Raw genomic sequence first — 26,525 nt, 5'->3', positions numbered from 1 at the left:
GCACCATCATTAAGTATTTTGTGTGTACAAGAAAGGTTGTCCTTCAAAACTGTCATTTGGGAAAGTCATGCATCCAGGTCAGTGATAGTATCTTTTATTTAAGAAATTTTTAATTTAAGAAATTTTTAATGTTTATTTTGGGGGGAGGCAGGACACAGAGAGAGGAGACCTAGAATCTGAAGCAGGCTCCAGGCTCTGAGCTGTCAGCACAGAGCCTGACGCAGAGCTCCAACTCATGAACCTTGAGATCATGAACTGACTGAACCACCCAAGTGTCCCAATGATACTATCTTTTACAATTAGAATTATATTGTGTTTTTCCAAATAAAAAATTAAATTTCACAAATGTATAGTCACATTCAGTTTCCGTATTATGTTGCTATTGTTAACAAAGATAGTATCAACTATATTTTGTTTTTGTTTCATCAATATTGTTAATAAATTAACCAATTCAAGCACCCACATTATTCATTAAGTTTCTATCCAAATGATTTTCAGTTGTCTCTAAAACTCCAATGCAGACTGACAGAAGAGGTATTTTCCACTTTTCAGATAATTGAAAAGAATGTAAAAAAATTTCCAAAACAATTTGAGTGAGCCAAAAAAACATTAGCTTCATTGCAAAATGAATAGGCGTCCAGAGTTGCAAGTCAGTAGTTTTGAAGGGGTATCATTTATTTTAATCTTAATTTAAAAAAATAATAAATAAAAATTAAAAAAATTTTTTGTTTTGTTTTGTTTTTTATCCCGTAACTCAAAAATAGTACCATTTATCTAGATGAATAGGGATAGGCTGTTAAAGATCCCCGATTTTCTAAAGTGAGTGAAAATTTCTACTTTACATGCAATTTTCTCAATAAACATTTCTGTAGGCAATATTGTCATGGTCAGGATTTATTTGTTCTCCTATTTTAAAAACTTCTCACAACACAGAAGACCATTCCCAATATGGACTTCATCTACCTTTCTAGTTTAACTTTGTTATCTTTTACTACCCTACCCTCTAAGACCTCTAATGAAATAACCCTCAAAATAAATCGCTACTTCTCAATGTCCTGCTTCTCCTCATGCTCATACCTTGGCCTTTGATAACCTTCTCCTGCTTGCATGCAGCATGTTCCCACTGTAATTTGTTCATACCTCATCACTCTTCTGTGTGATTGTTTGTTACATACCCATGTATCTGACTGGACTGTGGTCTTCTGAAATTCAAAGCCTCTATCATATGGACCTGTATATCCCCATTGCCTCTCCTAGTATCTAACATATATTAGATAGGGCCTCATGAGTGAATGTTTCATGAATTAAAATAATTGACATAAATGTATCTTGATAATATGGAATTTATTATCAACTTCACTTATTTGATTTCATTAGTTAACAGTCTCAGTTGTTAGTGAGATGTATAGGGCAAAATATATGCCCTGCCCTCAGTGGTTTAAGACTATGCTGTTGTGGCAAACTGTGCCTTTATTTCCTAATTTGGAAGAGCTCTCACTATTAAGTCACCTCTTTGCAGTTTCTATTTCACCTACTATTTAAAAATCCGTGAAGATGGGGGGGGGGGTCTCAGCAGAATCTTAGTTAACAGCAAAGATATATTTGATGTTTGAGTCACTTTTTCTCCAAGTGCCTCATGTACAAGTTAGTAAGCTGTTAATAAAACTTATAGACTCTCTTGTGAGTTAAAAAAGCACAAGTGCAAATCAGGGTTCTTGCCTACATGTATCAGAGTGGTACATTTTATTAATTCATTTAACAAGTATTTTTTGAGCACATATATTAAATAAACAATTTAGTAAGTTCTGAAGTTTTAATAGTAAACAAAACACATGAAGTCCTTATCTGTATCAATGTTACCTTCTAGTTCTGGGAAGGTACCTCAGCCCAAGTTACAGAGCATAGTATATATTGAAAAATATAAAATTTGAAACTCTAGAAGTCTAAGCCTTTGGATACCTTATAAACTTGATTTTTTTCACCATTTATCAAGTATTTACTAATGAAATATAGAATAGTAAGACAAAAAATAACAATGGAACCAACAAAGGGTTGTTTGACAAGATAAAACAACTGACATGCCATTAGCTAGACTCACCTGAAAAAAGAAGGCTTATATAAAAAAAAAAAATCAGAAACAAAGACATATTCTGATACCAAAGCAACACAAAGCATTGTAAGAGACTACTGTGAATTATACACCAACAAATTGAACTACGTAGGAGACATGGTTAAATCCCTGGACATACAACTTAACAAGACTGAATCATGAGTAAATAGGAAATCTGAATAGATTACCAATAGGGAAATCGAACAGTGATTAAAATCTTCCCAACAAACAGAAGTCCAGGACCAGACAGCTTCACTGATCAATTTACTAAACATTTAAGCAAGAGTTAATACTAATGCGTCTCAAAAACTTCTAAAAACATAGAAAAGGCAATACTTTCAAAATCATTTTACAAGGCCAGCATTACTCTGATATCAAAACCAGACAAGCACACCGCGCAAAAAAAAAAAAAAAAAAAAAAAAAAAAAAAAAAAAAAAGTGCCAAGATTCCTAAGAAACATAGATGCGAGGATCCTTAATAGATATTAGAGAAGTAAATTTATTAATACATGAAAAGGATGATACCATGATCAATGGGATTTCAGGAATGCAAGGATGGTAGTTCATCTGAAAGTCAACATGACACATTTACAAAATGAAGGATGAAAATCCTATAATCATCTCAAAATATGACACAATTCCATATACATTTGCAGTTTAAAAATTTCTCAATGAAGTGGGTATGTAAGGAAAATATTCCAACTTAATAAAAGGCATATTTTTTTTCAATTTTTTCAATGTTTGTTTTTGTGAGAGAGACAGAGTGTGAGCAGGGAGCAGGAAGAGAGATAGAGAGGTAGACACAGAATCTGAAGCAGGCTTCAGGCTCTGCGTTGTCAGCACAGAGCCCGATGTGGGGCTTGAGTTCACAAGTCAGGAGATTGTGACCTGAGCTGAAGTCGGTCGTTTAACTAACTAAGCCACCCAAGCACCCCAATAAAAGCCGTATTTTAGAAGGCCACAACTAACATCATACTCCAACAGTGAAAAACTGAATGCTTTTCCTCTAAGAGCAAGAACACGACAAGAATTTTCACTCTTACCTTTTAAACAACGTAATAGAAGAAATCCTAGCAAGAGCAATTAGGCAAGAAAAAGAAAAAAAAATCTACGTTGGAAAGGAAGAAGTAAAACTATTACTATTTGCATATGACATATATAGAAAATACTAAAGCCCCCACTAAAAAGCTTTTGGAACTGGTAAAAATTTCAGTAAAGTTGCAGAATACAAAATCAATGTATAAAAATCTTTTGTACTTCTCTACACTAATAACAGGGTATCAGAAAATATTAAAATAATTTCACTTATTACATCAAAAATACTTAGATATAAATTCAACCAATGAGGTAAAAGACTTGTATACCCAAAACTTGAGGACATTGATGAGAAACTGAAGACACTAATAAGATATTTGTTACCATGGATTGAAAGAATAACGTTAAAGTGTCCATACCCAAAGTAACATGAACATTTAATGCAATCCCCACCAGTTCCAATGGCATTTTTCACAGAAAGAGAGTAAATTATTTTATAATTGGTATGGAACCACACAAGACCTCTATGAGTCAAAGCCATCTTAAAAGAACAAAGTTCGAAATATCACAATCCTAGATTTCAAAATATACTGCAGAGCTTTAATAATGAAAACAGTGTAATACTAGCACAGACACATAAATCAATACAACAGAATAGACTTCCCCAAAATAAACCCAAGTTTATATGGTCAAGTAATATACAACGATGGAGGCCAGAATATATACTGGGGTAAACAGTCTGTTCAATAAATGGTGTTGGAGAAGTTGGACAATTATAGGCAAAATAAAACTGGACCACTTTCTTATACCATATACAAAAAATCAAAATGGGTTAAAAACCTGAATGGTCCAGAATCTGTAAAATTCCTAGAAAAAAAAGAGCCAGTAAATTCTTTGACATCGATCTTGGTGATGATTTTTTGGATTTTATCACAAAGCAAAGGTGGCGGCAGCAGCAGCAGCAGCAGCAACAATAACCGGGCTAAATGAAAGTAGAAAGCTTCTGCATCATCAAAAAAATGAAAAAATAAGTTAATGAATCTGAGAAAGTATTCTCAAATCATGTATCTGTGAGGGTTAGTATCCAAAATGTATCAAGAACTCCTACAACTCAATAGTGAAAAACACGCAATCCAATTTTAAAAGATGAGGGGATCTGAATACTTATTTTTGCAAAGAAGACATACAAATGGCAAACAAGTACATGTAAAGATACTCAACATCACTAAGCATAAGCGAAATGTGATCAAAACTATGAGGTATCCTCCCACCTGTTAGAATGGTGATCATCACAAAGACAAATGTTGGCAAGAATGTGGAGAAAAGGGAATCATTATGCACTGCTGGTGGGAACATGAACTGGTGCAACCACTATGGTTAACAGTATGGAATTTCCACCAAAAATTAGAAAAGAAAACTACCATATAGTTGAAAAATTATACTTCTGAGTGTTTATCTGAAGGAAAAAAAAACTGTCTTGAAAAGATATATGCACCTTTATGTTTATTGCAGAGCCAAGAAAGGGAAACAACCTAAGTGTCCATTGAGTCATGAATGAATAATGCGGATATATGGATAGGATGCACATATGTGCATGCATATATGTGTGTATCTATGTATATATGATGGAATATCATTTATCTATGAAACAGAAGGAAATCTTGCCATTTACAAGGATGGTCCTTGAGGACATTATGCTAAATGAGGTGAGACAAAGACCTAGGTCTTATGATCTCACTTGTATGTGGAATCTTGAAAAAATTGACAAAAACTAGCTCTTAGATACAGAGAAGATATTGGTGGGCATTAGAGGTGGTGGTGGTGGTGGGGTTGTGGAAAGATAGGGAACACAGGTACAGAGGATTAAAAAGGTACAGATTTTTGGTTATAAAATAAGTCACAGGGATGCAGTACAGTTTTGTGACTGTAGTTAGTACTCTACTGCATCTGCAAAAGTTGCCAGTGGAATGAATCTTAAAAATCCTCATCACAAGGAAATTTTATTTGTAATTGTGTATGATGACAGATGTTAGACATTTTGTGATCGTTTTATTATACACAAATATTGAATCATTTTGTTATATACTTGAAATATGTTATAGTTCAATTATACCTCAAGAACAAATAGCATGTATTTTTTCAGTACCTATTCAACAGTTAGGATTGTGATTGCCTGCTATTATCAATATGGAGGTACATGGGTGCAGTTACTAATGTAGTGTCATAGGTAAGAAAATGTCTGACTCCCTTTTTGGTGTATAACTACTGGCAGTTTTTAAATCTCCCTTCCCTATCCTTCTGTGCCACATCTGGTCAAGCTAAAAAGAAAGCCCACTTGCTTTCCATTGGGGCTAGTGAAGTTCAAACCATGCAATCACCAGCAACTAAGTTCCAACTCTGCAGGAAACTCCACCTTGACTCTACCTCCTAGCCACAAAATCCAGGGCCAATCATCCCCTGCGTCTGCACAAGCCATTTTTATATCTGCTTGGATATCTTCCTTAATCTTATCAGAAAGATTCAATATATGAGGAATATATCTCTTCGTATCTTCTTGGTGTATGTATAGTAGCATCAGTCTCAATATTTGAACCAATTTGGGTAAAAGCCCATCCCATCTGTGTAAGTGATCACGATACTGTAATGGTATCTTTCTGCTTCACCATGCTGAAAATATGTTATTTTCAATCTTTATGCTGGTTTCCTCTGGTCTCAAAATAACTTCTATAGCTCCAATCTTTACATTCACGTTCAAGGTCAGCAAAGGGGGCATTAGCATTCTTGCTACATCTGCCTCTTTATCTGGAAAATTATAGCTTTCCCATTGTCATTGGCCAGAAATGTGTCATCACTATACTTAGTTGTTGAAGAGTCAGGGAATTCAAGCATTTCATTTGGACATACTGCTACCCTAAACAAAATCGTAATTCTATGTACAGAAGTGAGACTGGATCCTGGGAAAGCAACTGTCAACCAGGCCAAATAGGGGCCATGTTGTACAATGTGCTACAGATGTAACTAGGAGTCAAATCATCCATGGTTCCTTATAGAACTGCCTAATAGGGGGAAATCAAAATCACATCAAATGACAATTATACTTGTAATAAGTGCTATTAGGAAGAAATTTATCTTTTTCCAACCTCATATAGTAGAAGGTATGACCTTGTCAAATGCGTCCATCTACATGGCATGGTTCGTGAGATGAAGTCTAAAAAATATTAAGATAGCAAAGACCATTGCATGTGAAAGGGACATTATGTGTTAAAACCCTTTGCAAGGAAGGGGTAGGGTGCATATGGGAAACTCAAAGGCGTCTAGTGCAGCTAAAGCACAGGGAAAAATGGAATATGGATGTGTGGACATGAGCTGGTTAATAAAGAGCTCATAAAAAACACAAGGAATTCAGTTGGGCAGATGATTGGGAATTATGTTTACAGCCTCAAAGCTCTTCTAAAACCATGTGCTCAGTGCTTAACACAGTAATCACTCTGCACCTATCTAGTGGTTCAGTAAAAGGAGAAATTTTAAGATTACTAATTTTTTTAAAATGTTTATTTTTGTGACAGAGAAACAGAGCATGAACAGGAGGAAGGGCAGAGAGAGAGGGAGACAATCTAAAGCAGGCTCCAGGCTCTGAGCTGTCAGAGCAGAGCCCGACATGTGACTGGAACCCACAAACCATGAGACCATGACCTAAGCTGAAGTCAGACACTTAACCAACTGAGCCACCCAGGCACCCCAAGATTACTGAATTACTTAAGAATTTTGCCATGTCATATCATTTCAATAAATGTTTCTCAACCACCACCCAATTCCTTATGACTAAGCAAGTATGAAGAAGATAGATCTTTCCTCCTATTGACTGGCTGTTAAGGAACCTTAAGAATGAGAACCAGATCTTTTATAAAATCATCTTGAGATTCTTGTAAGGGGGAAAAAGGAATGAATGTTCAACTCCTTCCAAATTACTGACCATAAATTTGATTTTCTACTGAAGGTGAGGAGCTGTAGTATCTACATTAAGAGAAATTTTTTTCTTTGTATCTAGACACTCATATCTGAATGAGATGATAAAATAGTAGAATATGTTCCACAAAAATCAATGGGGGTATAGCGACAGACTAGAGATGCATAATGAAGTCTAAGTGGAGAATCAACATGACTTTGTGTTTTCCTGTTTTGAACTGGATAATAAACTAAATATGGAACAATGTGAGAGCATGGAGAACAGTAAGGAAAAATAAATCTTCCTATAATTAAGTTTTATTTGACTCTGCAGAATGTGTAATAGGTTTAGCATTATGCATGGGGCAACCTAGGAGATCATTCATAAATGGTTGGATCCTTTTCAACAAAAAGTTAATTCATGTACTTGAGAGGAATTTCTATAAACCCTAATCTACATAGCCTTAAAGTTCTGGGTCTTGTTTTCTAGAAGTATCAATTAAAGAATTAATTATGTCTTTCAACTTCTTTGTAACCCTCAAAGCACTTAAAACAGTGACTACAAACTGCTGATATGTAGGTATTTACTTGATGCTGTTTTTGCCAGTATGTAGGCCTTTTTTTCAGGAATATTGGCATTGTTCTCAATAATAACCTGTATTAGAAGTTTTCAAATCTACAGTTCTTTGTAGAATCATGTCCATGTGAACCAATATCAAGTACTTAGAATGGAATTAATAAGACTTTTATTGATTCAAGGTGCTTTGCACCAGCTGTCAGACACAGACCAGACTCCTTAGCTATTCTTCACCCTGAATTCATAAAGAATAGCATCCCCATAGGACAATTTTAATTGGAAGCATATTTCCCCCATAATGCAAACTCAGGGTCACAACAGGTAACCTCAAAGATTGTTCCACCATATGTTATCCCCAGAAAATATATTCCCCAAATATCATGATACACAAGGGGCAGAGATTACATAAGTCTTAAGATAAACTTCCCATCAAGACAGTTTACCATAACCAAATGGTTGGGTTTCAAATGAAGGCAAGATGCAATTTAGATTCTGTTATACATTAGGAAAACGAAAATTATGTTACCCACCTGTTTGAGGGCCTGTTACTTTTACGCTAAGCTTCAAGGGTGCTTCAAGATATTCAAGGATGAGAATATATGGTCATATATTCTAGAAACCAGAAAACGTAAGGCTTTTTATTACAGTAAGATTAAATGTATGGTACCATTTTCACAGACAACAAAAGGAGTCTATTAGTAACGTAATTCAGTTAACAAATTTTAATTAACACAAGATACTTTGCAACATTTGTATTTACCTACAATTATAGTTGAAATTTTAGGTCAACATTCAAAATTTAAGTATTAAATATAATTTTAACTTCATGAGAAAATATTAAGCCTTCAAAAATGCTAAGATTAAATGCATAAATTTTCAAATCTGATGTATCTATTTCCAAATCTGTGCTATGTAACTGTCTAGGCATAAATAATAATCAAGTCTAACAAATACCTGTCTTTTAAGTAGTGTAAGTTAAATCATAGTAGGTCTTAATTAGTTTGGGTAGCTATAACAAAGTACCATGGACTGGATAGCTTATATCCGAATTCATTTCTCATGGTTTTGGGGGCTGAAAGTGAGATCATAGTTCCAGGATGGTTAGGTTTGGTGAGATCCCTCTCCCAGGTTTGTAAACTGCCGACTTCTTATCATCATCCACATGGAGAAAGGAAAACTAGAGAGCTCTCTGGGTCTTTCTTATGAGGACACCAATCCCATTCCTGAGAGCTCCATCCTGATGACATCAAGTCCTTCTTAAGGCCCACCTCCCAATGCCACCACATGGAGGTGTGGGTAGGATTTTAAAATACGAATTTCAGAAGAAATCCAATTATTCAGTCCACAACTTAATACTAAAGTTGAATTGAATGAATTTTCTTGTTACTTTCCTATTTAATTCAGGACAGCCAGTAAAGAGTGCAAATGCAATGTGTTGTCAAAATGCTTTAATGCTGCTGTGATTGGTATTAAATTACACCAACACCTTTGCACATTAAGTCATCCTACTTGACTTTAGTCTCCAAGGGGGAAGGGTTTTTTTTTTTTTTTCCACATCCAGGTTCACCACAGCATGGGTATGTAATTGGATCTCTATAATTATTCACTCTGTTGGCTTCATATACTTTCAGGGGTGCCTTAAGAAACTACATTGGAGTAGGACAATGGAAACCAAGAGAAATTTTGTATGTGAAAGAAAATGGTATCCAGAAAATTATAAAGCTACCTATTCTAACAACCCAAAAATGTTTTTGAGCACTGTGGTCAGTGATTGGTTAGACCAGGAAACCCATGGCTCACTACCATTCTGTTTTCATACATAAAATAAGGGATCTTAAAAAATACAAAGACAATTTATTGATTTGATTTTAATACTACCTTTGGCTGTCACATATACATTATCATGTACACTTTATTTCAGAAATCTGGTTTGACCTTTTCCAGCTACCCTAGTTGACCTCTCATTTTATTGTTTTTTCTGAACACCTACTGACAAGTGCCCCCAAGCTGCAGGTTAATTAGTTACTAATGAGAGAAAATCATTGGCTCATTTGAAGGTACTTTGGCCTATTGGCAGTTGATTCCTCACACAGGTTTAGAGGAAAACTAATTACCATCAAATTGGATTTTCTTAACACTTGAGTGGTAATATGGACCATTCAGCCTCTCATCAGCTGAGGTTTAAATTTCAACCCCTTTCTTCCCAGAAAAACTTCTGAAAACATATTCAGTAAAATAAAAAAAAAAAAATAGAGACTGGGTTTGGAGACAGAAACAAATCCAGTTCCAATCCCAATTCAGTCCACTATCAATTTTGTAAACCTGAAGACATTTCGTAGTCTCCAAACTCATTATTCTCATCTAGTATGTACCCAATAGAACTCTGATGAGTATTAAATATGTCAGTCTTAGAAAAATTCTGGGTGCTGAATAATTACTTAAATGCTACTTATTTTGACAGACTTACTATCCCCAAATGTGTCCTGGGCTTCTCTGTATCAACACTGTACCTCCTTGCCTCACTGATTCACAGGGCCTTATTTGCTTTGGCCAATGAAATATGAGCAGAGAGGACAGGTGTTATTTCAGATCAAAGTTTTAGGACCCCAGATGTACTTTGTCATGATTTCTCATTTCCCTCTGGTAGTGTTCTGGGGAGAAGCTGCTTTATCAGCCTGGATCTCCCAGTGAAAGCAACAGAGCACAGTTAGAACTTAATTATACTCAATTTGTAGTGTGAGGAACAAATAAACCTTTGTTATTGTGATCCACTGACATTTTGTAGCTGCTTGATCCTATAGAGTAACCTAACCTATTCTGTTTGGTGTACTTATTACTATTACAACTAATAATAATGAAGGCGTGAAATTATCAAAGTCTGTATAATCAGGGATACTTTGTCAATGTAACACACAAATTAAACTCAACTTTCCATCAGCCACATTATACAAGCCAACATTTAAATACTAGATTTGGTGTCCTTTAAATAAAAATAAACCAGTCACTAAGGGCAATCAAACTAGTTCGGAAATATGAACCATGTCATATGGGTTTTCACACTTAAAAAAAAACTATGTGTATGTACATATGTATGTGATTAGCAAATTAAATCCAGTGTGAGGAGATTAGGTGATTTTTGGTCTTCTTCTCTGACCTGTGGCTATGATGATTATAGTTACCTGCAAAACATTGAGGCAACTACAACCACCAAAGTCCTAGGGGTGCTCCCTACTAGAACAGGCACTCTTGTTTACTACCTGAAGTAGAGGTAAGATTGTGAAATGGAAGGAGATGGTGGCAGGGCCTAGTCCCCCACTGCCTGCACCCCACTTTTTCTCTTCTCACTTGCTCTCATCTACTCTTTTATTTTCCCTTGTCCTTATTTATCTTTCCTGTATTAACTCTAGCTTTTAGATGAACCACTGCATGTAATAGGAACATAATGGAAAAATCTTTAACCATCATTTTTTTTCCTTCATTTCCCTTGAAATCTGATTCTCTACAACTCTACAATGAATGAAGCAAAAATATTCATTGTTCCTAAGACTAAGGGTACAGTCTTAGACTAAAGAAGTCCTTGTTCAATTTGAGCTCAAAATCTAATCTTTTCAAACACATGAAGTAACAATAGCATGGAAAGCCAGGCTTTTTGAGAGAGCAGTGTTTTTTCAATTTTATTAACTTACATTTGAGTAGTAGGGCTGTACTAACAGTCATAGCATAAAACATAGGGAGAATATGGTGCAAGAAAAGTTCGCATTAAATAGACATTTTCATGAGGGGAAGAGAAAGGCAGAAGCAGAAGGTTCCACTTTGGTATCCTTTCCTGACCCCTTCTTAACCACTACTTCCCTCTCTCTCAATGACCACCCCACTTCATCCACGGTGGAACTTACCATGGGCTTGGTACCAGGGAAGAAATGAGGAACGATTTAAAAAAAATTTTTTTTTACTGTTTATTTATTTTTGAGACAGAGACAGAGCATGAGCAGGGGAGGGGCAGAGAGAAAGGGAGACACAGAATCCGAAGCAGGCTCCAGGCTCTGAGCTGTCAGCACAGAGCCCGACACGGATCTAGAACTCATGAACTGTAAGATCATAACCTGAGCTGAAGTTGGATGCTTAACCGACTGAGCCACCCAGGCGACCCAGAAATGAGGAACAATGTTAACACCCGTGTACGTTTGTGGAAAATGCCAGTTTAAGAGATCTTACTGTTTTTCCCTCAGGAAAGGCATACATTAATTATATTGCCAAACCAACATGTCACTGAAACTCCAGCAGGAAGTAAGCCATGACTCAAGGAAGGATTGAAGTTAATTCCAATAAAATACTGCATAATATAACAACAGGCAGAGAGAATAGAGAACCACTTTGCCCCTCCGGAGAATGCAGGGAGGCTGAGACTCTCTAGGGAATGAAAACTGGCCCAGCTTTCAAATAAGCAAGCCGCCTGTCTGAATGTGTCTCACGTTAAGCAGTCAGATTAATGATTATACCTTATTGCTTAGGCCCTATGTTTGGAGGAGCCATAACCAAAAACTAATTATCTTCACCACTTCTCTTCATATTTATACAGAAAAGTTATTTAGTAGTTATCTCTTTCTTTTTTACTAAATAATTCAGACTTAAACACATAGAATCTATTTGTGGATGTGATTAAAATCACCATTCCCCCCCCCCAGCTTTACCAAGATATAATTGACTTAATATTGTGTAAGTTTAAGGTCTACATTGTGATGATAGAATACACTACTTTATTGAGAAATGACTGCTACCATTAGGGCTAGTTAACACCACCATCACCTTGCATCATTACCACCTTTTGTGTGTGAGTGTGTGTGTGTGTGTGTGTGTGTGTGTGTGTGTGTGTGTGTGTGGTGAGAAACTGTCTTATTGTTATGATGTTTGGATAGAGAGAGCAAGGTGGTGGAGAAAGAGAACCCTGAGCTCATCTCTCAGGGACACACTGAAAAAAAAAGAAAAACTATATGTAACCTAAGTGTTTGTAAAAATGACTTAAGACTGGCAGAGCACATTTTCAATAGCTAAAAGGGAATAAAGAAAAGGCCACAAAGTCACATCAAGATGGGTACAAGGATAAGAGGTACAATTAAGAACCAAACCCCTACTTGTGGATTACTGACACACCAGGGTATCACAGGCATGGAGGCACTCCATGAGAAACAAGGCAGTTGAGCCCTCCATCAGGCAACAGCTGCCTTGAGGACCTTCATTAGGAAAATAAACCCTCAACTTATGGCTTTGAAAAAAGTCAGTGGGACTTAGCTCTAGGAGAGCCAGAGGGCTGCAGGAAAACAAATCTCTGTTATTAAAGGGCACTATGCTAGATCACTTGGCCTGAGACCCAGCATGGAAACAGCAGTTTGAGCAGTGCGTGGGGGTATCCATGAAGAATCACTGACAATTTTAAGATGTGTACTGGAGGGTCAGGGATCTGCAGGAGCCTTCTCTGATAACAGAGGTGCTGTCAGGTAATTTTTTTTTCTTGCCCTCTTTTAGCCTAGCTAGCTTGACACTTAAGACAGCCAGTTCTGACACCATCTATGTTGGTAGCAATGCCTGCCTAGCCCAGGTATTCCCTGAGGTTCCACTCTGTCCAACCCACCTTCACCAGAAAGTGATCCTCTAAAGCAGCTCCTTCTCTGCCATACTCAGCAGGTAGCCTCAGTCGGGGCCAGCATGCCCTAGAGCTAGTACTGCCCCACCACACTTGACCAGCAGCAATCACTAGGACCAGCACCACCCTCCCCCTGAACCATTTGGAATATTCCTGCCTAGTGGAGTAGAGGTGGGGACCTACCCCCACCCACCAGCACACCCACAAAGGCTGCAGCCAGACAAGCTCTGCTCAACAATGCACCAATGGCAGTCACAGCTGGTTTTTACAGTCAGCCAGGCTTATGGCCATGGCAGTCACAGCCTCACCACAAGAGGTCACACGCAGCCCACACAGGGACTATGTATGGAGCACCTGGTTTGGGTAACTAGGGGGGGATTGCATTACTGGACCTTACATGATGCCTTCTACCTAAGGCCAGGAGATATAGCCATCTAATATATAGTAAAAAACACAGGATCAAACAACATGAGGCAACAAAGAATTGCGATCCAAACAAAACAAAACCCCAGAAAAAAGAGCTAAATAAAGGAAATAAGCACTTCACTTGATAAAGAGTTTCAAGTAATAGTCCTAAAGATGCTCACCTATCTTGAGGGAAGAGTAGATGAATTCATTGAGAAATTCAACGTAGAAAGTATGAAAAAGAAACAAAGCTAAAGAATACAGGAACTGAAATGTAAACCACACTAGAGGCAAACAACATATTAGAAACTGAAGAATGCATCAATGATATGGAAGACATAGTAGAAAGCACCCAAGCTCAACAACAAGCAGGAAGAAAAAGAAAAAAAAAAGATAGTTTCAGAGACTTCTGTGACAACCTCAAGCATACTAACATTTGTGTTACAGAAGTCCCAGAAGGAGAAGAGACAAAAAGGTACAGAAAACGTGTTTAAGAAATAGCTGAGGGGTGCCTAGTTGACGCAGTAGGTTAAGCCTTTGACTTGTCATTTCTGCTCCTCATCTCACAGTCGTGGGTTTGAGCCCCACATCAGGTTCTGCACAGGCAAAACAGAGCTTGCTTGGAATTCTCTCTCTCTAGCTCCCTCTGCCCTTCCCTATTTGCACTGTCTTGGTCTCTCCCAAAAAAATAAACTTAAAAAAAAAAAAAAAGGCTGAAAGATTCCCTACCCTGGGGAAAGAAACAGACATCATGTCCAGAAAGCACCCAAAACTCAACAGGTAGGACCCAATCAATTCTCTCTCTCTCTCTCTCTCTCTCTCACACACACACACACACACACACACACACACACACACACCAGCAAAAGAAAAGCAAGCAGGGGCAGCTGACCTTTGATTTGGGCTCAGGTCACCATCTCATGGTTCATGAGATTGAGCACTACATGGGGCTCTGTGTTGACAGCATGGAGCCTGCTTGGGATTCTCTCCCTCTCTCTGCACCTCCCCTGCTTGTGCTCTTCTGCAAGCACTCTAGCTCTCTCTCGCTCCCAGTAAATAAACAAACATTAAAAAAAAGACAGACAAAGGAAAAGACAGACAAAGGAAAAGACAGACAAAGGAAAAGACAGACAAAGGAAAAGACAGACAAAGGAAAAGACAGACAAAGGAAAAGACAGACAAAGGAAAAGACAGACAAAGGAAAAGACAGACAAAGGAAAAGACAGACAAAGGAAAAGACAGACAAAGGAAAAGACAGACAAAGGAAAAGACAGACAAAGGAAAAGACAGACAAAGGAAAAGACAGACAAAGGAAAAGACAGACAAAGGAAAAGACAGACAAAGGAAAAGACAGACAAAGGAAAAGACAGACAAAGGAAAAGACAGACAAAGGAAAAGACAGACAAAGGAAAAGACAGACAAAGGAAAAGACAGACAAAGGAAAAGACAGACAAAGGAAAAGACAGACAAAGGAAAAGACAGACAAAGGAAAAGACAGACAAAGGAAAAGACAGACAAAGGAAAAGACAGACAAAGGAAAAGACAGACAAAGGAAAAGACAGACAAAGGAAAAGACAGACAAAGGAAAAGACAAAGGAAAAGACAAAGGAAAAGAAAGACAAAGGAAAAGAAAGACAAAGGAAAAGAAAGACAAAGGAAAAGAAAGACAAAGGAAAAGAAAGACAAAGGAAAAGAAAGACAAAGGAAAAGAAAGACAAAGGAAAAGAAAGACAAAGGAAGAGAAAGGAAAAGAAAAAGGAAAAGACAGAGAAAGGAAAAGAAAGAGAGAAGAAAAGAAAGAGAGAAGAAAGGGAGAAGAAAAGAAAGAGAAGAAAAGAAAGAGAGAAGAAAAGAAAGAGAGAAGAAAAGAAAGAGAAAAGCAACCAGTTAGATACAAGGCAACCCCATAAGACTATCAGGTAGTTTTTCATCAGAAACTATTCAGGCCAGAAGGGAGTGGCATGATATATTCAAATAGTTAAAAAGAAAAAAAAAAAAAAAGGAATAAATCCCACAACCGGAGTACTCTACTTGGCAAGGATATCCTTCAGAATAGAAGGGATGATGAAGAGTTGCCCAAATGAAAGTTAAGAGTTCATAACCACTAAACTGGTCTGAAGTATTAAGAGAACTTAAGTGAAAAGGGCCATAGCTTAAGTTAAGAAAATTTGGAAAAGCAAAAATTCCACTGGTAAAAGCAAGCATGCAGTACAGGTAGTAGATCAAGCATTTATAAATTGGGTATGAAGGTTAAAAGATAGAAGTAATAAAATCAATTCTATCTACAAAAATTAGTGAAAAGTGCCAAAATAAAAAGATGTAAAATATGACATCATGTACAGAAACTGCAGAGGAGGGTAAAAATGTAGCTTTTACAATGTGTTAAAATTTACACAACCATCAAGTTAATATAGACTAGTATACATAGGGTATTACATATGAACCTTATGGTAACCAAAAAACAAAAGCCTATAATAGATCCACAAACACTGGAGACAGGAATCCAAGCACAACACTAAAGAGTGTGGCACAACTCTAAACAACACTAAAGGGGAGTGTGGTCTAAATGGGTGATGGGCATTAAGGAGGCCACTTGTTGGGATGAATACTGGGTATTATATGTAAGTGATGAATCACTGAGGGGTCTACTCCTGAAACCAGTATTACACTGTATGTTAACTAACTGGAATTCAAATAAATTGATTAAAAAACAAAAACAAAAAGACTGTAGCAAGAGCCAAAGAAGGGCATTACATAATGATGAAAGGATCCATCAAAAAAAAAACAAAATAAAACAATTTTAAGTATCTGTTCACCCAACATAAAAGCACCTATTACATAGGGCAAACATTGACATCAAGGGAGATGTTGACAATGATACAATATGACGGGGATTTAATACTACCACACCCATCAACGGATGTATCAAACAGAAGTTAGGGTATAGCAGCTCTGAATGACACATCAGAAGGACTTAATAGATACAGAACATTCCATACCAAAACAAAATGCACACTCTTCAAGTACACATGCAACATTCTCCAAGACACATTACATGGTAAGTCACAAAATGAGTCTCAATGGGATGATTAAACTTATCATATTAAACATCTTTTCTGACCACAATGGCATGAAACTAGCAGTCAGTTTAAAAAGAAAACTAGAAAAAAAAAAAAAAACCACGAACAAGTGGAGGCTAAACCGTAGGCTACTAAATAACCAATAGGTCAATGAAGAAACCAAAAAGGAAAAGTAAAAAATAAAAATACCTGGAGGCAAAGATGGAAAAAAAATAGTTCAGAAATCTTTATACAGCAAGAACAGTTCTAAGAGTTAGTGTAGAGGGATACTTACTTACCTCAAGAAATAAAAGTATCAAACAACCTAATCTTACACACAAGGGAGCTAGAGGAACAAAAACAACCAAAAGTTAGAAGGAAGGAAATAAAGATTATAGCAGCAACAAATGAGAAAGAGACAAAAACAATTAGAAAAGATCATGAGACTAAGATATGATGCTTTGAAAAGCTTAGGTTGAGAAGATTGATGACACAATAAAACTTTAGCCAGAATTAAAGAAAAAAGATTACTCAAAATTAGAAAAGAGAAATCACAACTGACACCAACTAAATACAAAGGATTTTAAGATTTATACACACACACACACACACACACGTATATATACACACACACGCCAAGAATTTGGACAGTGTACAAGACTAGAAACATACAATCTTCCAAGACTGAATCAGAATAAATAAAATCTGAGCAGACCAATTAGTAGTCACAAAATTGAATCAGTAATATCAAAACTCCCTATAGAAATAAAGGTCCAGGACCAGACAGCTTCACAGATAAAATTTTCCACACATTTAAAGAAGAGTTAGTATCTATCCTTCTCAAACTATTCCAAAAATTAGAGGCAGCAAAGTCCCCAAATTCATTTTACAAGACCAGCATTAACCTGATACCAAAACCAGATAAAGACACTACCAAAAAACAAACAACCAAAAAAAAAAACAAAAACAACAAAAAAAAAATACAGGCCAATATCACTGATTAACAGATAAAAATCTTCAACCTCATTAAACAATACATTAAAAATACAATTCATCACAGTCCAGTGGGGTTGATGCTGGGGATGCAAGATAGATCAGTATCTGCACATCAATCAACATGATACACCACACTAACAAAATCATAGTTAAAAACCTTATGATGATCTCAACAGATGCAGAAAAAGCATTTGACAAAAGTTGATAACTATTCATGATAAAAACTCTCAAGGTGGGTATAGGAGAACACACCACAACATAATAAAGGCCACAAAGGACAAACTTACAGCTAATATACTCAATGGTGAAAAGTTGAAATCTTTCCAAGATCAGAAAAAAACACAAGGATGCCTCTCTTACCACTTTTATTCAGCACAGTACTAGAAATCCTAGTCATAGCAATTGGACACAGAAACAAAATGCATACAAATTGGTAAAGTAAAAAAATTGTCACTATTTGCAGATGACAATATATGGAGAGAAAACTCTAAAGACTGTAGCAAAAGCTGTTAAAAACCAATAAATGAATTCAGTAAAATTATAGGATACAGCAACCAAAAAAAAATAGAAATCTGTTGCATTTCTAAACACTACTAACAAACTACTAGACAGAGAAATTAAAAAAAAAACTTATTTATAATTCCATCAAAAAGAATAAAATACCAAGGAATAAATTTAACCAAAAGGTGAAAGATCTATAATCTGGAAACTATAAGATCATGATGAAGGAAACTTAAGAGGACAACAATCAATGGAAAGATAGATCATGCTCATGGGTTGCAACAGAAGTGTTAAAATGTCTGTATTGTTCACAATTTATAGAGTCAATACAATCCCTCTCAAAATACCAATAGCATTTTTACATGACTAAAACAAATAATCCTAAAATTTATATGGAAACACCAAAGATGTTGAATAGTCAGAGCAATGTTAAGAACAAACCTGGAGATAACACAGTCAATTTCAGGCTACACTACAAAGTTATGGTAATCAAAATAGTATGGTGCTGGCAGAAAAATGGACACCTAGATCAGTGGAACAGAATAGACAGCCCAGAAATTAACCCATGCTTATATGATTAATATGTAATTGTTGAATCACTATGTTGTACATCTGATATTATAGGTCAACTATCATTATAAATACAAATACAGTATTGGTAATGATAATCACCATGCTGTACATCTCGAGAACTCATTCATCTTATAAATGGAGGTTTTTACTCTTTGACCAACCTCTCTCCATTTCCTCTAGACTTTAGTCTCTGGAAGCCACCATTATACTGTTTCTAGGAGTTTAGCTCTTTTAGATTCCACATATAATACTATGCAGAGTTTGTCATTGACTTATTTCACTTAGCATCATGCCCTCAAGTTCCATCTATGCTGTTGCAAATGGCAGGATTTCCTTCCTTCTCATGGCTGAAAATTCCATTGCATGTGTGTATATATGTATGTATATCTTCTTTATCCAATCATCCATAGATGAACACTTTACACCGTTTCCATGTATTGGCTAATGTACTGCAATTAACATACAAGTGCAGATACATCTTCAAGATTCTGATTTTATTTCCTTTGGATATATACCCCGAAGTGTGATTTCTGCATTATATGGTAGATAGTATTCCATTTCTTGAGGAAACTCCATACTGTTTTCAATAGTGGCTATACCAATGCATAGTCCCAGTACACAAGTGTTCCCTTTTCTCTTCTTTCTTGACATGACTGAGCTCTTGCTATTTTTGCTAACAGCGATTTTAACAGGTATGAGGTGCTATCCCATTGTAGTTTTGATTTGCATTTCCCTGATGATTAGGAATATTGAACATCTTTTCATGTCTCTTTGGTCATTTATTTTTAATTTTTTTTTCTTCAATATTTTTTTTTTTATTTATTTTTGGGACAGAGAGAGACAGAGCATGAACGGGGGAGGGGCAGAGAGAGAGGGAGACACAGAATCGGAAACAGGCTCCAGGCTCCGAGCCATCAGCCCAGAGTCCGACACGGGGCTCAAACTCATGGACCGCGAGATCGTGACCTGGCTGAAGTCGGACGCTTAACCGACTGCGCCACGCAGGCGCCCCTCTTTGGTCATTTTTATAAAGACTAAAAAATGTCTATTCACTTTTCCTGTTTTTTAAAACTGGAATTTGGTGTTATTGAGTTGTTGGAGTTCCTTATACATTTTGGATACTAACCACTTATAAAACAAGATTTGCAAATAGTTTCTCTCATTTTGTTTATTACCTTTCAATTTTGTTTATTGTTTAATTTTGCTTTGTATTAGTTTTTTTTTTATTTGATACAGTCTACTTGTTTATTCTTGCTTTTGTTAGGATATCAAGATTCTTAGTAAAAGTCTATTACACAAAGATTTTAACTCAAGTTCACTCAGTTGTAGGAATTGTACATGTCTAAATGTCCTCCTTTCTTATTCATTCAAAAACCACACATTTACCTAACTAGCAGGAGCTGCACAAGACACAGCCAATGTACTGGTAAGAGAAACAAAACAAACAACAACGAAAAACCCAACAACTGGTCAGTGGCCTCAAGCAGCTTGAAGCCAGAGAAAACTGATCCAATTATCCCACAAATATGTGACCACAAATGTAGTGATGGTTACACATGAGAGGTATACAGTACTATCAAAGGGTCTGCCGAGCTAGTCAGAGAGGCCAGTGACAGCTTCCCCAAGGAAGCAGCTATTCAAATCCCGATGTTGCATGGCAGTTACCTTGGTGGAGAGGGGAGGAAGATGAATGGTAGAGCTAAATGGTAGAAGTAAGTGGTAAGAAAAAAGAGCTTCTCAATTGTAAGGGATGAAAACAAAAGCTTTGTGGCTGGAACACAAAGTGTGAATGAGCCAGAAGCCTCATAGAACATTAGCCTAGGGGAGGTAGGCAGGGGTCTTCACATCGGTATTGCCAGTAAAAAATAATAGCTAACATTTATTGAGCTCCTGTTACCTGCCAACACTGTATTATGTAATTTATATGTATAAAGTTATTCAATCTTAACTTTATGAAAGATATCCTTAATGATTCCTTAATATAATCAATGGAGGCATGGAGAGTCTAAGTAATTTTCCTAACTCACTGAGTTAATTGGAATAGAATGATGAGCTTCCACACCAGCAAGTCTTGCTCTGGGGAGTGTGCTTTCCACCACTAAGTTCTGTTAATTATTGCTTTGGGGCTATGTTAAGAAATTTACTCTAGAGCCTAAAAGCTAGGAGAATCCATTTAGACATTTTAAGTAATAGATGGAGAAGCAGGAGTAACATTGACAGATTGGAGGGACAAGCACGTATTTGAGTTAAAAAGGGGCTAAGACATTAGTCTCAACAAGAGATGATGGAAATAGGACTTAGGTTTCTATTTTAACTAAAACTTTAACGTTTCCTATGTGTATTACTTATCAGTGGATCATAAGAACAAGTTTTCTCCTGTAGTCACAGATTTTATAAATGCTTGGTGAAGTAAGCATACAAATACTTTGTTGTTTTTTCAGGTGAACAAATTCATTGTATCCTACTATAGGGCAGCAGGGAATCAGATCATTGTTTATCTCTTTCTCTTTTCTGGATTGCCTTTTAGTGCTAGGAATAATAAAACACAGCAGTAATTGCTCAACACATACAAGATCACAGTGTTCAGAGGCTTGGGACACTGTTTCTATTCCCTTCATAACTTTTCTTCTCAGCACTGGGAAAGAATATTTTATATATAATAATCTCTCCAGCTAGGGCCAAGAGCAGTCCCCTTGAGTTTTGCCAATGGCCACATTTCAGGCTTCAAGAGGTCACTACACCATCTTCATTCTCTTTGTGCTTCGTAATTTCCAGGACAGTTTCACATGTTATTCAAGGCCTAGCTGCCGAGATCATCCATTGTTTTCTGCTTCCTTATTCTGTCACTCTGATCCTTTCCTATTAAGATCCCACCTTTCATTCCTTCCTGGTCTTCCATATCCTTCTACTGGGTTTCAGGAATCAGAGTCAGTCCTTAACAAACTCATCTTGTATCTTTCGTTTCCACCTGTTACTTCCTCCTTGCTCTCCAATGATTCTAAGTCATGGGCTGGATATTAGAATCATGATAGAAACTCCTATTTATTCTCTGGACTAGGTCACATCAATTAAATCCAGAGGGAAGGAACATGGATATTGACTAAGTCTAAATGTCTCCCAAATGAGAATACAGGGTTGAGAGCCACTGTATCCGTGTTTCTCAAAGTGTGACCTTCAGACCAGCAGTGGCAGCATAACCTAGGAACCTGTAAGAAATGCAAATTCTCACCTCATCCCAGATCAGTTAAATAGAAACCCAGGGATGGAGCCCAGGAAGCCGTTTTTTACAAGCCCTCCATGAGAACTGAATTTAAGAATCATAGCGTTGGGTCAATTTAACTATTGCCTATGAATGGCATCCTCTTGATTTTAGGGAGTTTTCTGCCACAACTCAAATAATTCTGGAACTAGAGGTTGGGTTTTACATTCTTCTTCATTCCCTTTCTGCTTCGAAAATGTTTCTCCTTGTTGCTGTTTCAAAATACCCCTTATCTTTGCAGAGAGGATGATCAAATTTAGTTACCCATTATCTGATTCGTCAAGGTACTATACGGAGTCTTTGTCATTTACTATTCTCTTAATTCCCTGTTACTCACGAAGACTCAAGGGCCTGGCTCACTCTCCCCCCCGACCCCACCCCACAGTGCTATTCTTTGGTGATGGTAACATACCTAACACCTGACATTTTAGTCCTTGTTAGCTTCATTTTAAGACCTTTTCGTTAATGTCCCCTTCAACTCAGGCTGACACCCTCACGGTTCTATTAACTAACTTGTGAAATTGATTCAGGTATCATTTTTCTATCTCTCTTGTACCAACAGTGCACCCAACAACTATTCATCCCCACTGAGACCACAGAGATGTGACCCTGTCTATAAACTGTTTTGAGTCTTAGTCATTGCCAAAATGATTCAATTATTTTTTAATTAAGTTCCCTTCCCCTTCTTCCCTTCATTGAACTTATCTGCAAAAATTCAACTGTGGTAAAATTCAGCTCTTCATACCCGATTAGTTGATGGCAAAAATCACCCAACTTTGAAATACATATTTTATGACCAAAAATATCCCAGGTGATTCTAAGTAATTATATAGTAGAAAGCCCACATACACTTCTTAGCACATGCCAGGCAGGATATATACATAATTTTTATTCCTTTCAAAGCCTTATAAGATAAATTCTATTAACCTTATTTCAAAGTTGAGGGAAGCAAAACTTCAGAAATTAAGTAATTTGACCCAAACAAGGGCCAACAAAGATTTGAACCAAAACTGGCTTAGAAATGTTTCCTCTAGAATATTTCCATAATGGATTTATCCATTCCAAAATTATCAGTTTACAAAGTCTCTTCCTTCTCCCATCTATTCCTCTTAGTTAGCAGTTGATGCCCTCACACTAACACAAACTCCACATACACACCTCTGTTATAATTCTATCTTTAGGAGCAAAACTTCTAACACTGGTCTATATTCGTTGTCTTCATATTCTCACTTATTTCTCTTCACTCCACTATCATTGGGCTTCTGTCTCCACCAAGTCAATAACATCATTTCCAGATCTCAATGACTTACATTTCTACCAAAACCAAAATTCAGTTACTTTATTCACCATAGATCGTTGATGTGTATGGATACTTCCTTGAGGACTAATTCTACTTTTGTGTTTATAACTATTTCTTTGCTTATGTTTACAATGCCCTAATAATAACTTCTGCTATTCTTAGGAGGCACATTACCTTCAAGAACTCAATTAGGATTTCTGGGCACAAGGGCAGCAATTGTGTTTGTTTCACAATATTGAATATAATAAATGTTGGGGCACCTGGATGGCTCAGTTGGTTAAGCATCTGACTTTTGATTTTGGGTCAGGTCATGATCTCAAGGTGGTGAAATCAAGCCTCGTGTAGAGCTCCACGCTTGGGCATGAAACTTAAGATTGATTCCTTCACCCTCTGCCCCTGCCCTGCTCATGTATGCACATGCATACTCACTGTCTCAAAAAGAAATATATATATATATATATATAATAAATGTAAACTTTCAATAAAAATATACTCACCTTATATTTCTGTAAAACCAATTATGCAACATAATAGACAATTCAGTAAAGTCTCAAAGTATATTATTTAGCCATCCTAAGTACATATGCATCCATTTTCTTTTTCCTCATTTTTTTGAAAATATTGTTTTAATAATCATGAAAATGCATCCTCCTCAACCCTTTTCTTTTTAAGAACTTCTATCCATAGGAAATAAAACAATGATCTTTGTGTTAAAAATATTAAACCATTGCATAAAGGAAATCAACTATTTTTAAGAAAACAGAAAATGACTTCATGAAAACACACAAAATACTAAATGAGAAATTAAAAACTCCTTAATTAGTACTGTAAACATATGTCCACAGCAAACCCTAGGCTTACAAATGAAGAACTGTACCCTAAAGATGGCTGTTTTGTATTCATAATTGTGTTTTTTTTACCTAGACATAAAAGATTTATAAAATATTTTACCTAATTGTCCCTGCTGTCTCTGGTAAAATTCAAGTTATATGCAGATAGCAAATAGTCTATTATGCTCAAAATGGACAGTTACGTTTTTCATAGGTTAATAGACAAATTGACATAATTGTATGCACTAGCTGGAGAAATTCCACAGTTTCATGAAGTTTTATGGCTTTGTCTAAAAATAAATTTGACAATCTTGCCTAACTAAAACTTTAAATTGCTATTTTAAAGGCCCATTTGCCTTCTTTCTGTACAACAAAGATAGTAAGTATCTGTGTTATAAATCCCCGATTAAGGAGAATACCTTTACTGAAACTCATTTGTGTAGAAAAGCTTTGGAAACATCCGTTCTACAACAAGTTTCTGGGTGCAAACCAGTGTGGTCTGAATGAACACTCAAATCCGAAAACAGCATTGAGGAAGTAACTTGAGAAACCCAAGTGTAGTAAATGATTACAGCCAAGTACTCATCTCAAAGTTTTAAAGAGGAGCAAAGTGTGAAATACTAGACAAGGACATGTAAAAATACTAGTGGTTATGCACCAAATGTACATGCTAAGTTGGCATGCCCTTAAAGCAGTGGTGCCATCATTACGACCCTCGGTTCCTTAGATTTTATTCTTTGGCTATAGAGCTCACAATTTTGATTGTTCTAAGAAAAGTAAAAAGAAACCTTCACTTACTCTTTAAATTATCTTCATTTCACTGTATGTGGCAATGAAAGGGATGCACGTTTCAATAAGTCCCACAAGATGTTTCCAGAACTCTCACAGAGAAATCAGAAGTAGGAATAGATATGACGCCACCTTTACAACAACTACAAAGTCCTTCCTTCCGCCTTAAATCCCTTCCCAGCAAGCCTTTCTGATTGACCTTGCTGAGTTTCAGCTGATACCACCCTGCTGACTCCTTGTGCCTGTAGGATTTTATGTAAACACTTCTGGGGAGAAAAAGAGGCTGTGGGTAAATTATGCAGAAGGAGCTAGAGGCACAAAAACTTACAACTGAAATAGCCAGACTAGTAGAGGGGATTTCATCAAGATTTGAATTTTTCTGAGAAGTCTGTGGTTTGGCAACTCTTCTCCCAATTTTTTTTCCAGAAATCACAGGCACCATCTGGTGGTAAACTTGTTTTCTCATCTGGGGAGAGAGGTATGTAAGGAAGACCTAGAAAACTCTAAAGTCAATGGAACTAGCTCAGATCTCAGTCCTACAGCCATATTTTCTGGTTGGCTACTAGATACCTCCACTTGGATATCCCCCTAATTACCAGGATAATTCGGGATCCAAAAGGAAACAAATAGTATCCTCAAGTTAATATAAAGTCCAAGTTATCTAAAACTGGAGGACTCTAAAAGTATTTGATTGAGGGAGTCTTTACACAGGTGTAGGTAGTTGTAGAACACCAGAACACCAGGAGGGGTAATCCTGTAACTCGGGAACTCAAGACTAGTAACAGCTGAGTTACTCATTAATACTGCTAATGCTGAAGGGAAAAGGAAATGTTTCTGGAACACAGAAGGAGAGATTCATATAGAATATGCCACACTGATAGAAGGGAGGCAGCCATCCCAAGGTAGGCCTTTATGGAGGGATTCAGGGGAATATCTCCTCCCATCTTCTCACTATTGTCTGAACCCAACTGGAGGCTGGAGGACAAGAGAACCTATATTTCATACAGGTCAGCCTCCTGGAGTATATACAAGGTGAACAAAGGGAAGAACAGATCTGAAGGTAACTGCTATACTGCCTTTTCCCATTCCAAGTTCATCTTCCCCCTATGTGAACTGATTTGCTAGAGAGTGCCATAGTTTACCCAATGGCACAACAAACCAGAAGGCTACTCTTAATCTCTGTTCCTACCATGATCTCTACAACATTCTTCTCTCAAACATTTCATCCCGAGTTGCTATCCATTCTATTTATGAAATATTTATGCACATCTGCTCTCTCCCGTCTCTGCTACTTCCCTTTAACATCACTTTACTGACACCTGAGCCTATCATTTGTTTTTCCTTCAGCTTATCATTTCTTAGTTGTATATAGCACTTTTACAAACTACTGTCTTTATTTGTATGTTTTTCAAATTTCCAAGAAGACTTTGTTCAGAACTCTATCTCCAGTGCCTAGTACAATGCTGGTATATAGTACATGTTCAGTAAATATGTGTTGAACATAT

The 26,525-nt window shown here is 36.7% G+C and overlaps 1 long non-coding RNA gene across 1 annotated transcript; it reads right to left on the bottom strand.

The window, feature by feature from the left end:
- Window positions 1-2,557: 2,557 nt before the first annotated feature.
- Window positions 2,558-25,534, bottom strand: LOC123385403. Its single transcript, XR_006597848.1, has 3 exons — window positions 25,030-25,534; window positions 8,198-8,279; window positions 2,558-4,148 (listed from the first exon to the last, which is right to left on the bottom strand). It is a non-coding gene; the product is annotated as an uncharacterized LOC123385403 (long non-coding RNA).
- Between the last annotated feature and the right edge of the window lie 991 nt (window positions 25,535-26,525).

This window comes from Felis catus, chromosome B2 (genome assembly GCF_018350175.1).
Source record: "Felis catus isolate Fca126 chromosome B2, F.catus_Fca126_mat1.0, whole genome shotgun sequence".
NCBI classification, from domain to species: domain Eukaryota; kingdom Metazoa; phylum Chordata; class Mammalia; order Carnivora; family Felidae; genus Felis; species Felis catus.
The sequence above is the reverse complement of the archived record's forward strand: the minus strand, read 5'-3'. Positions and strand labels throughout refer to the sequence as shown.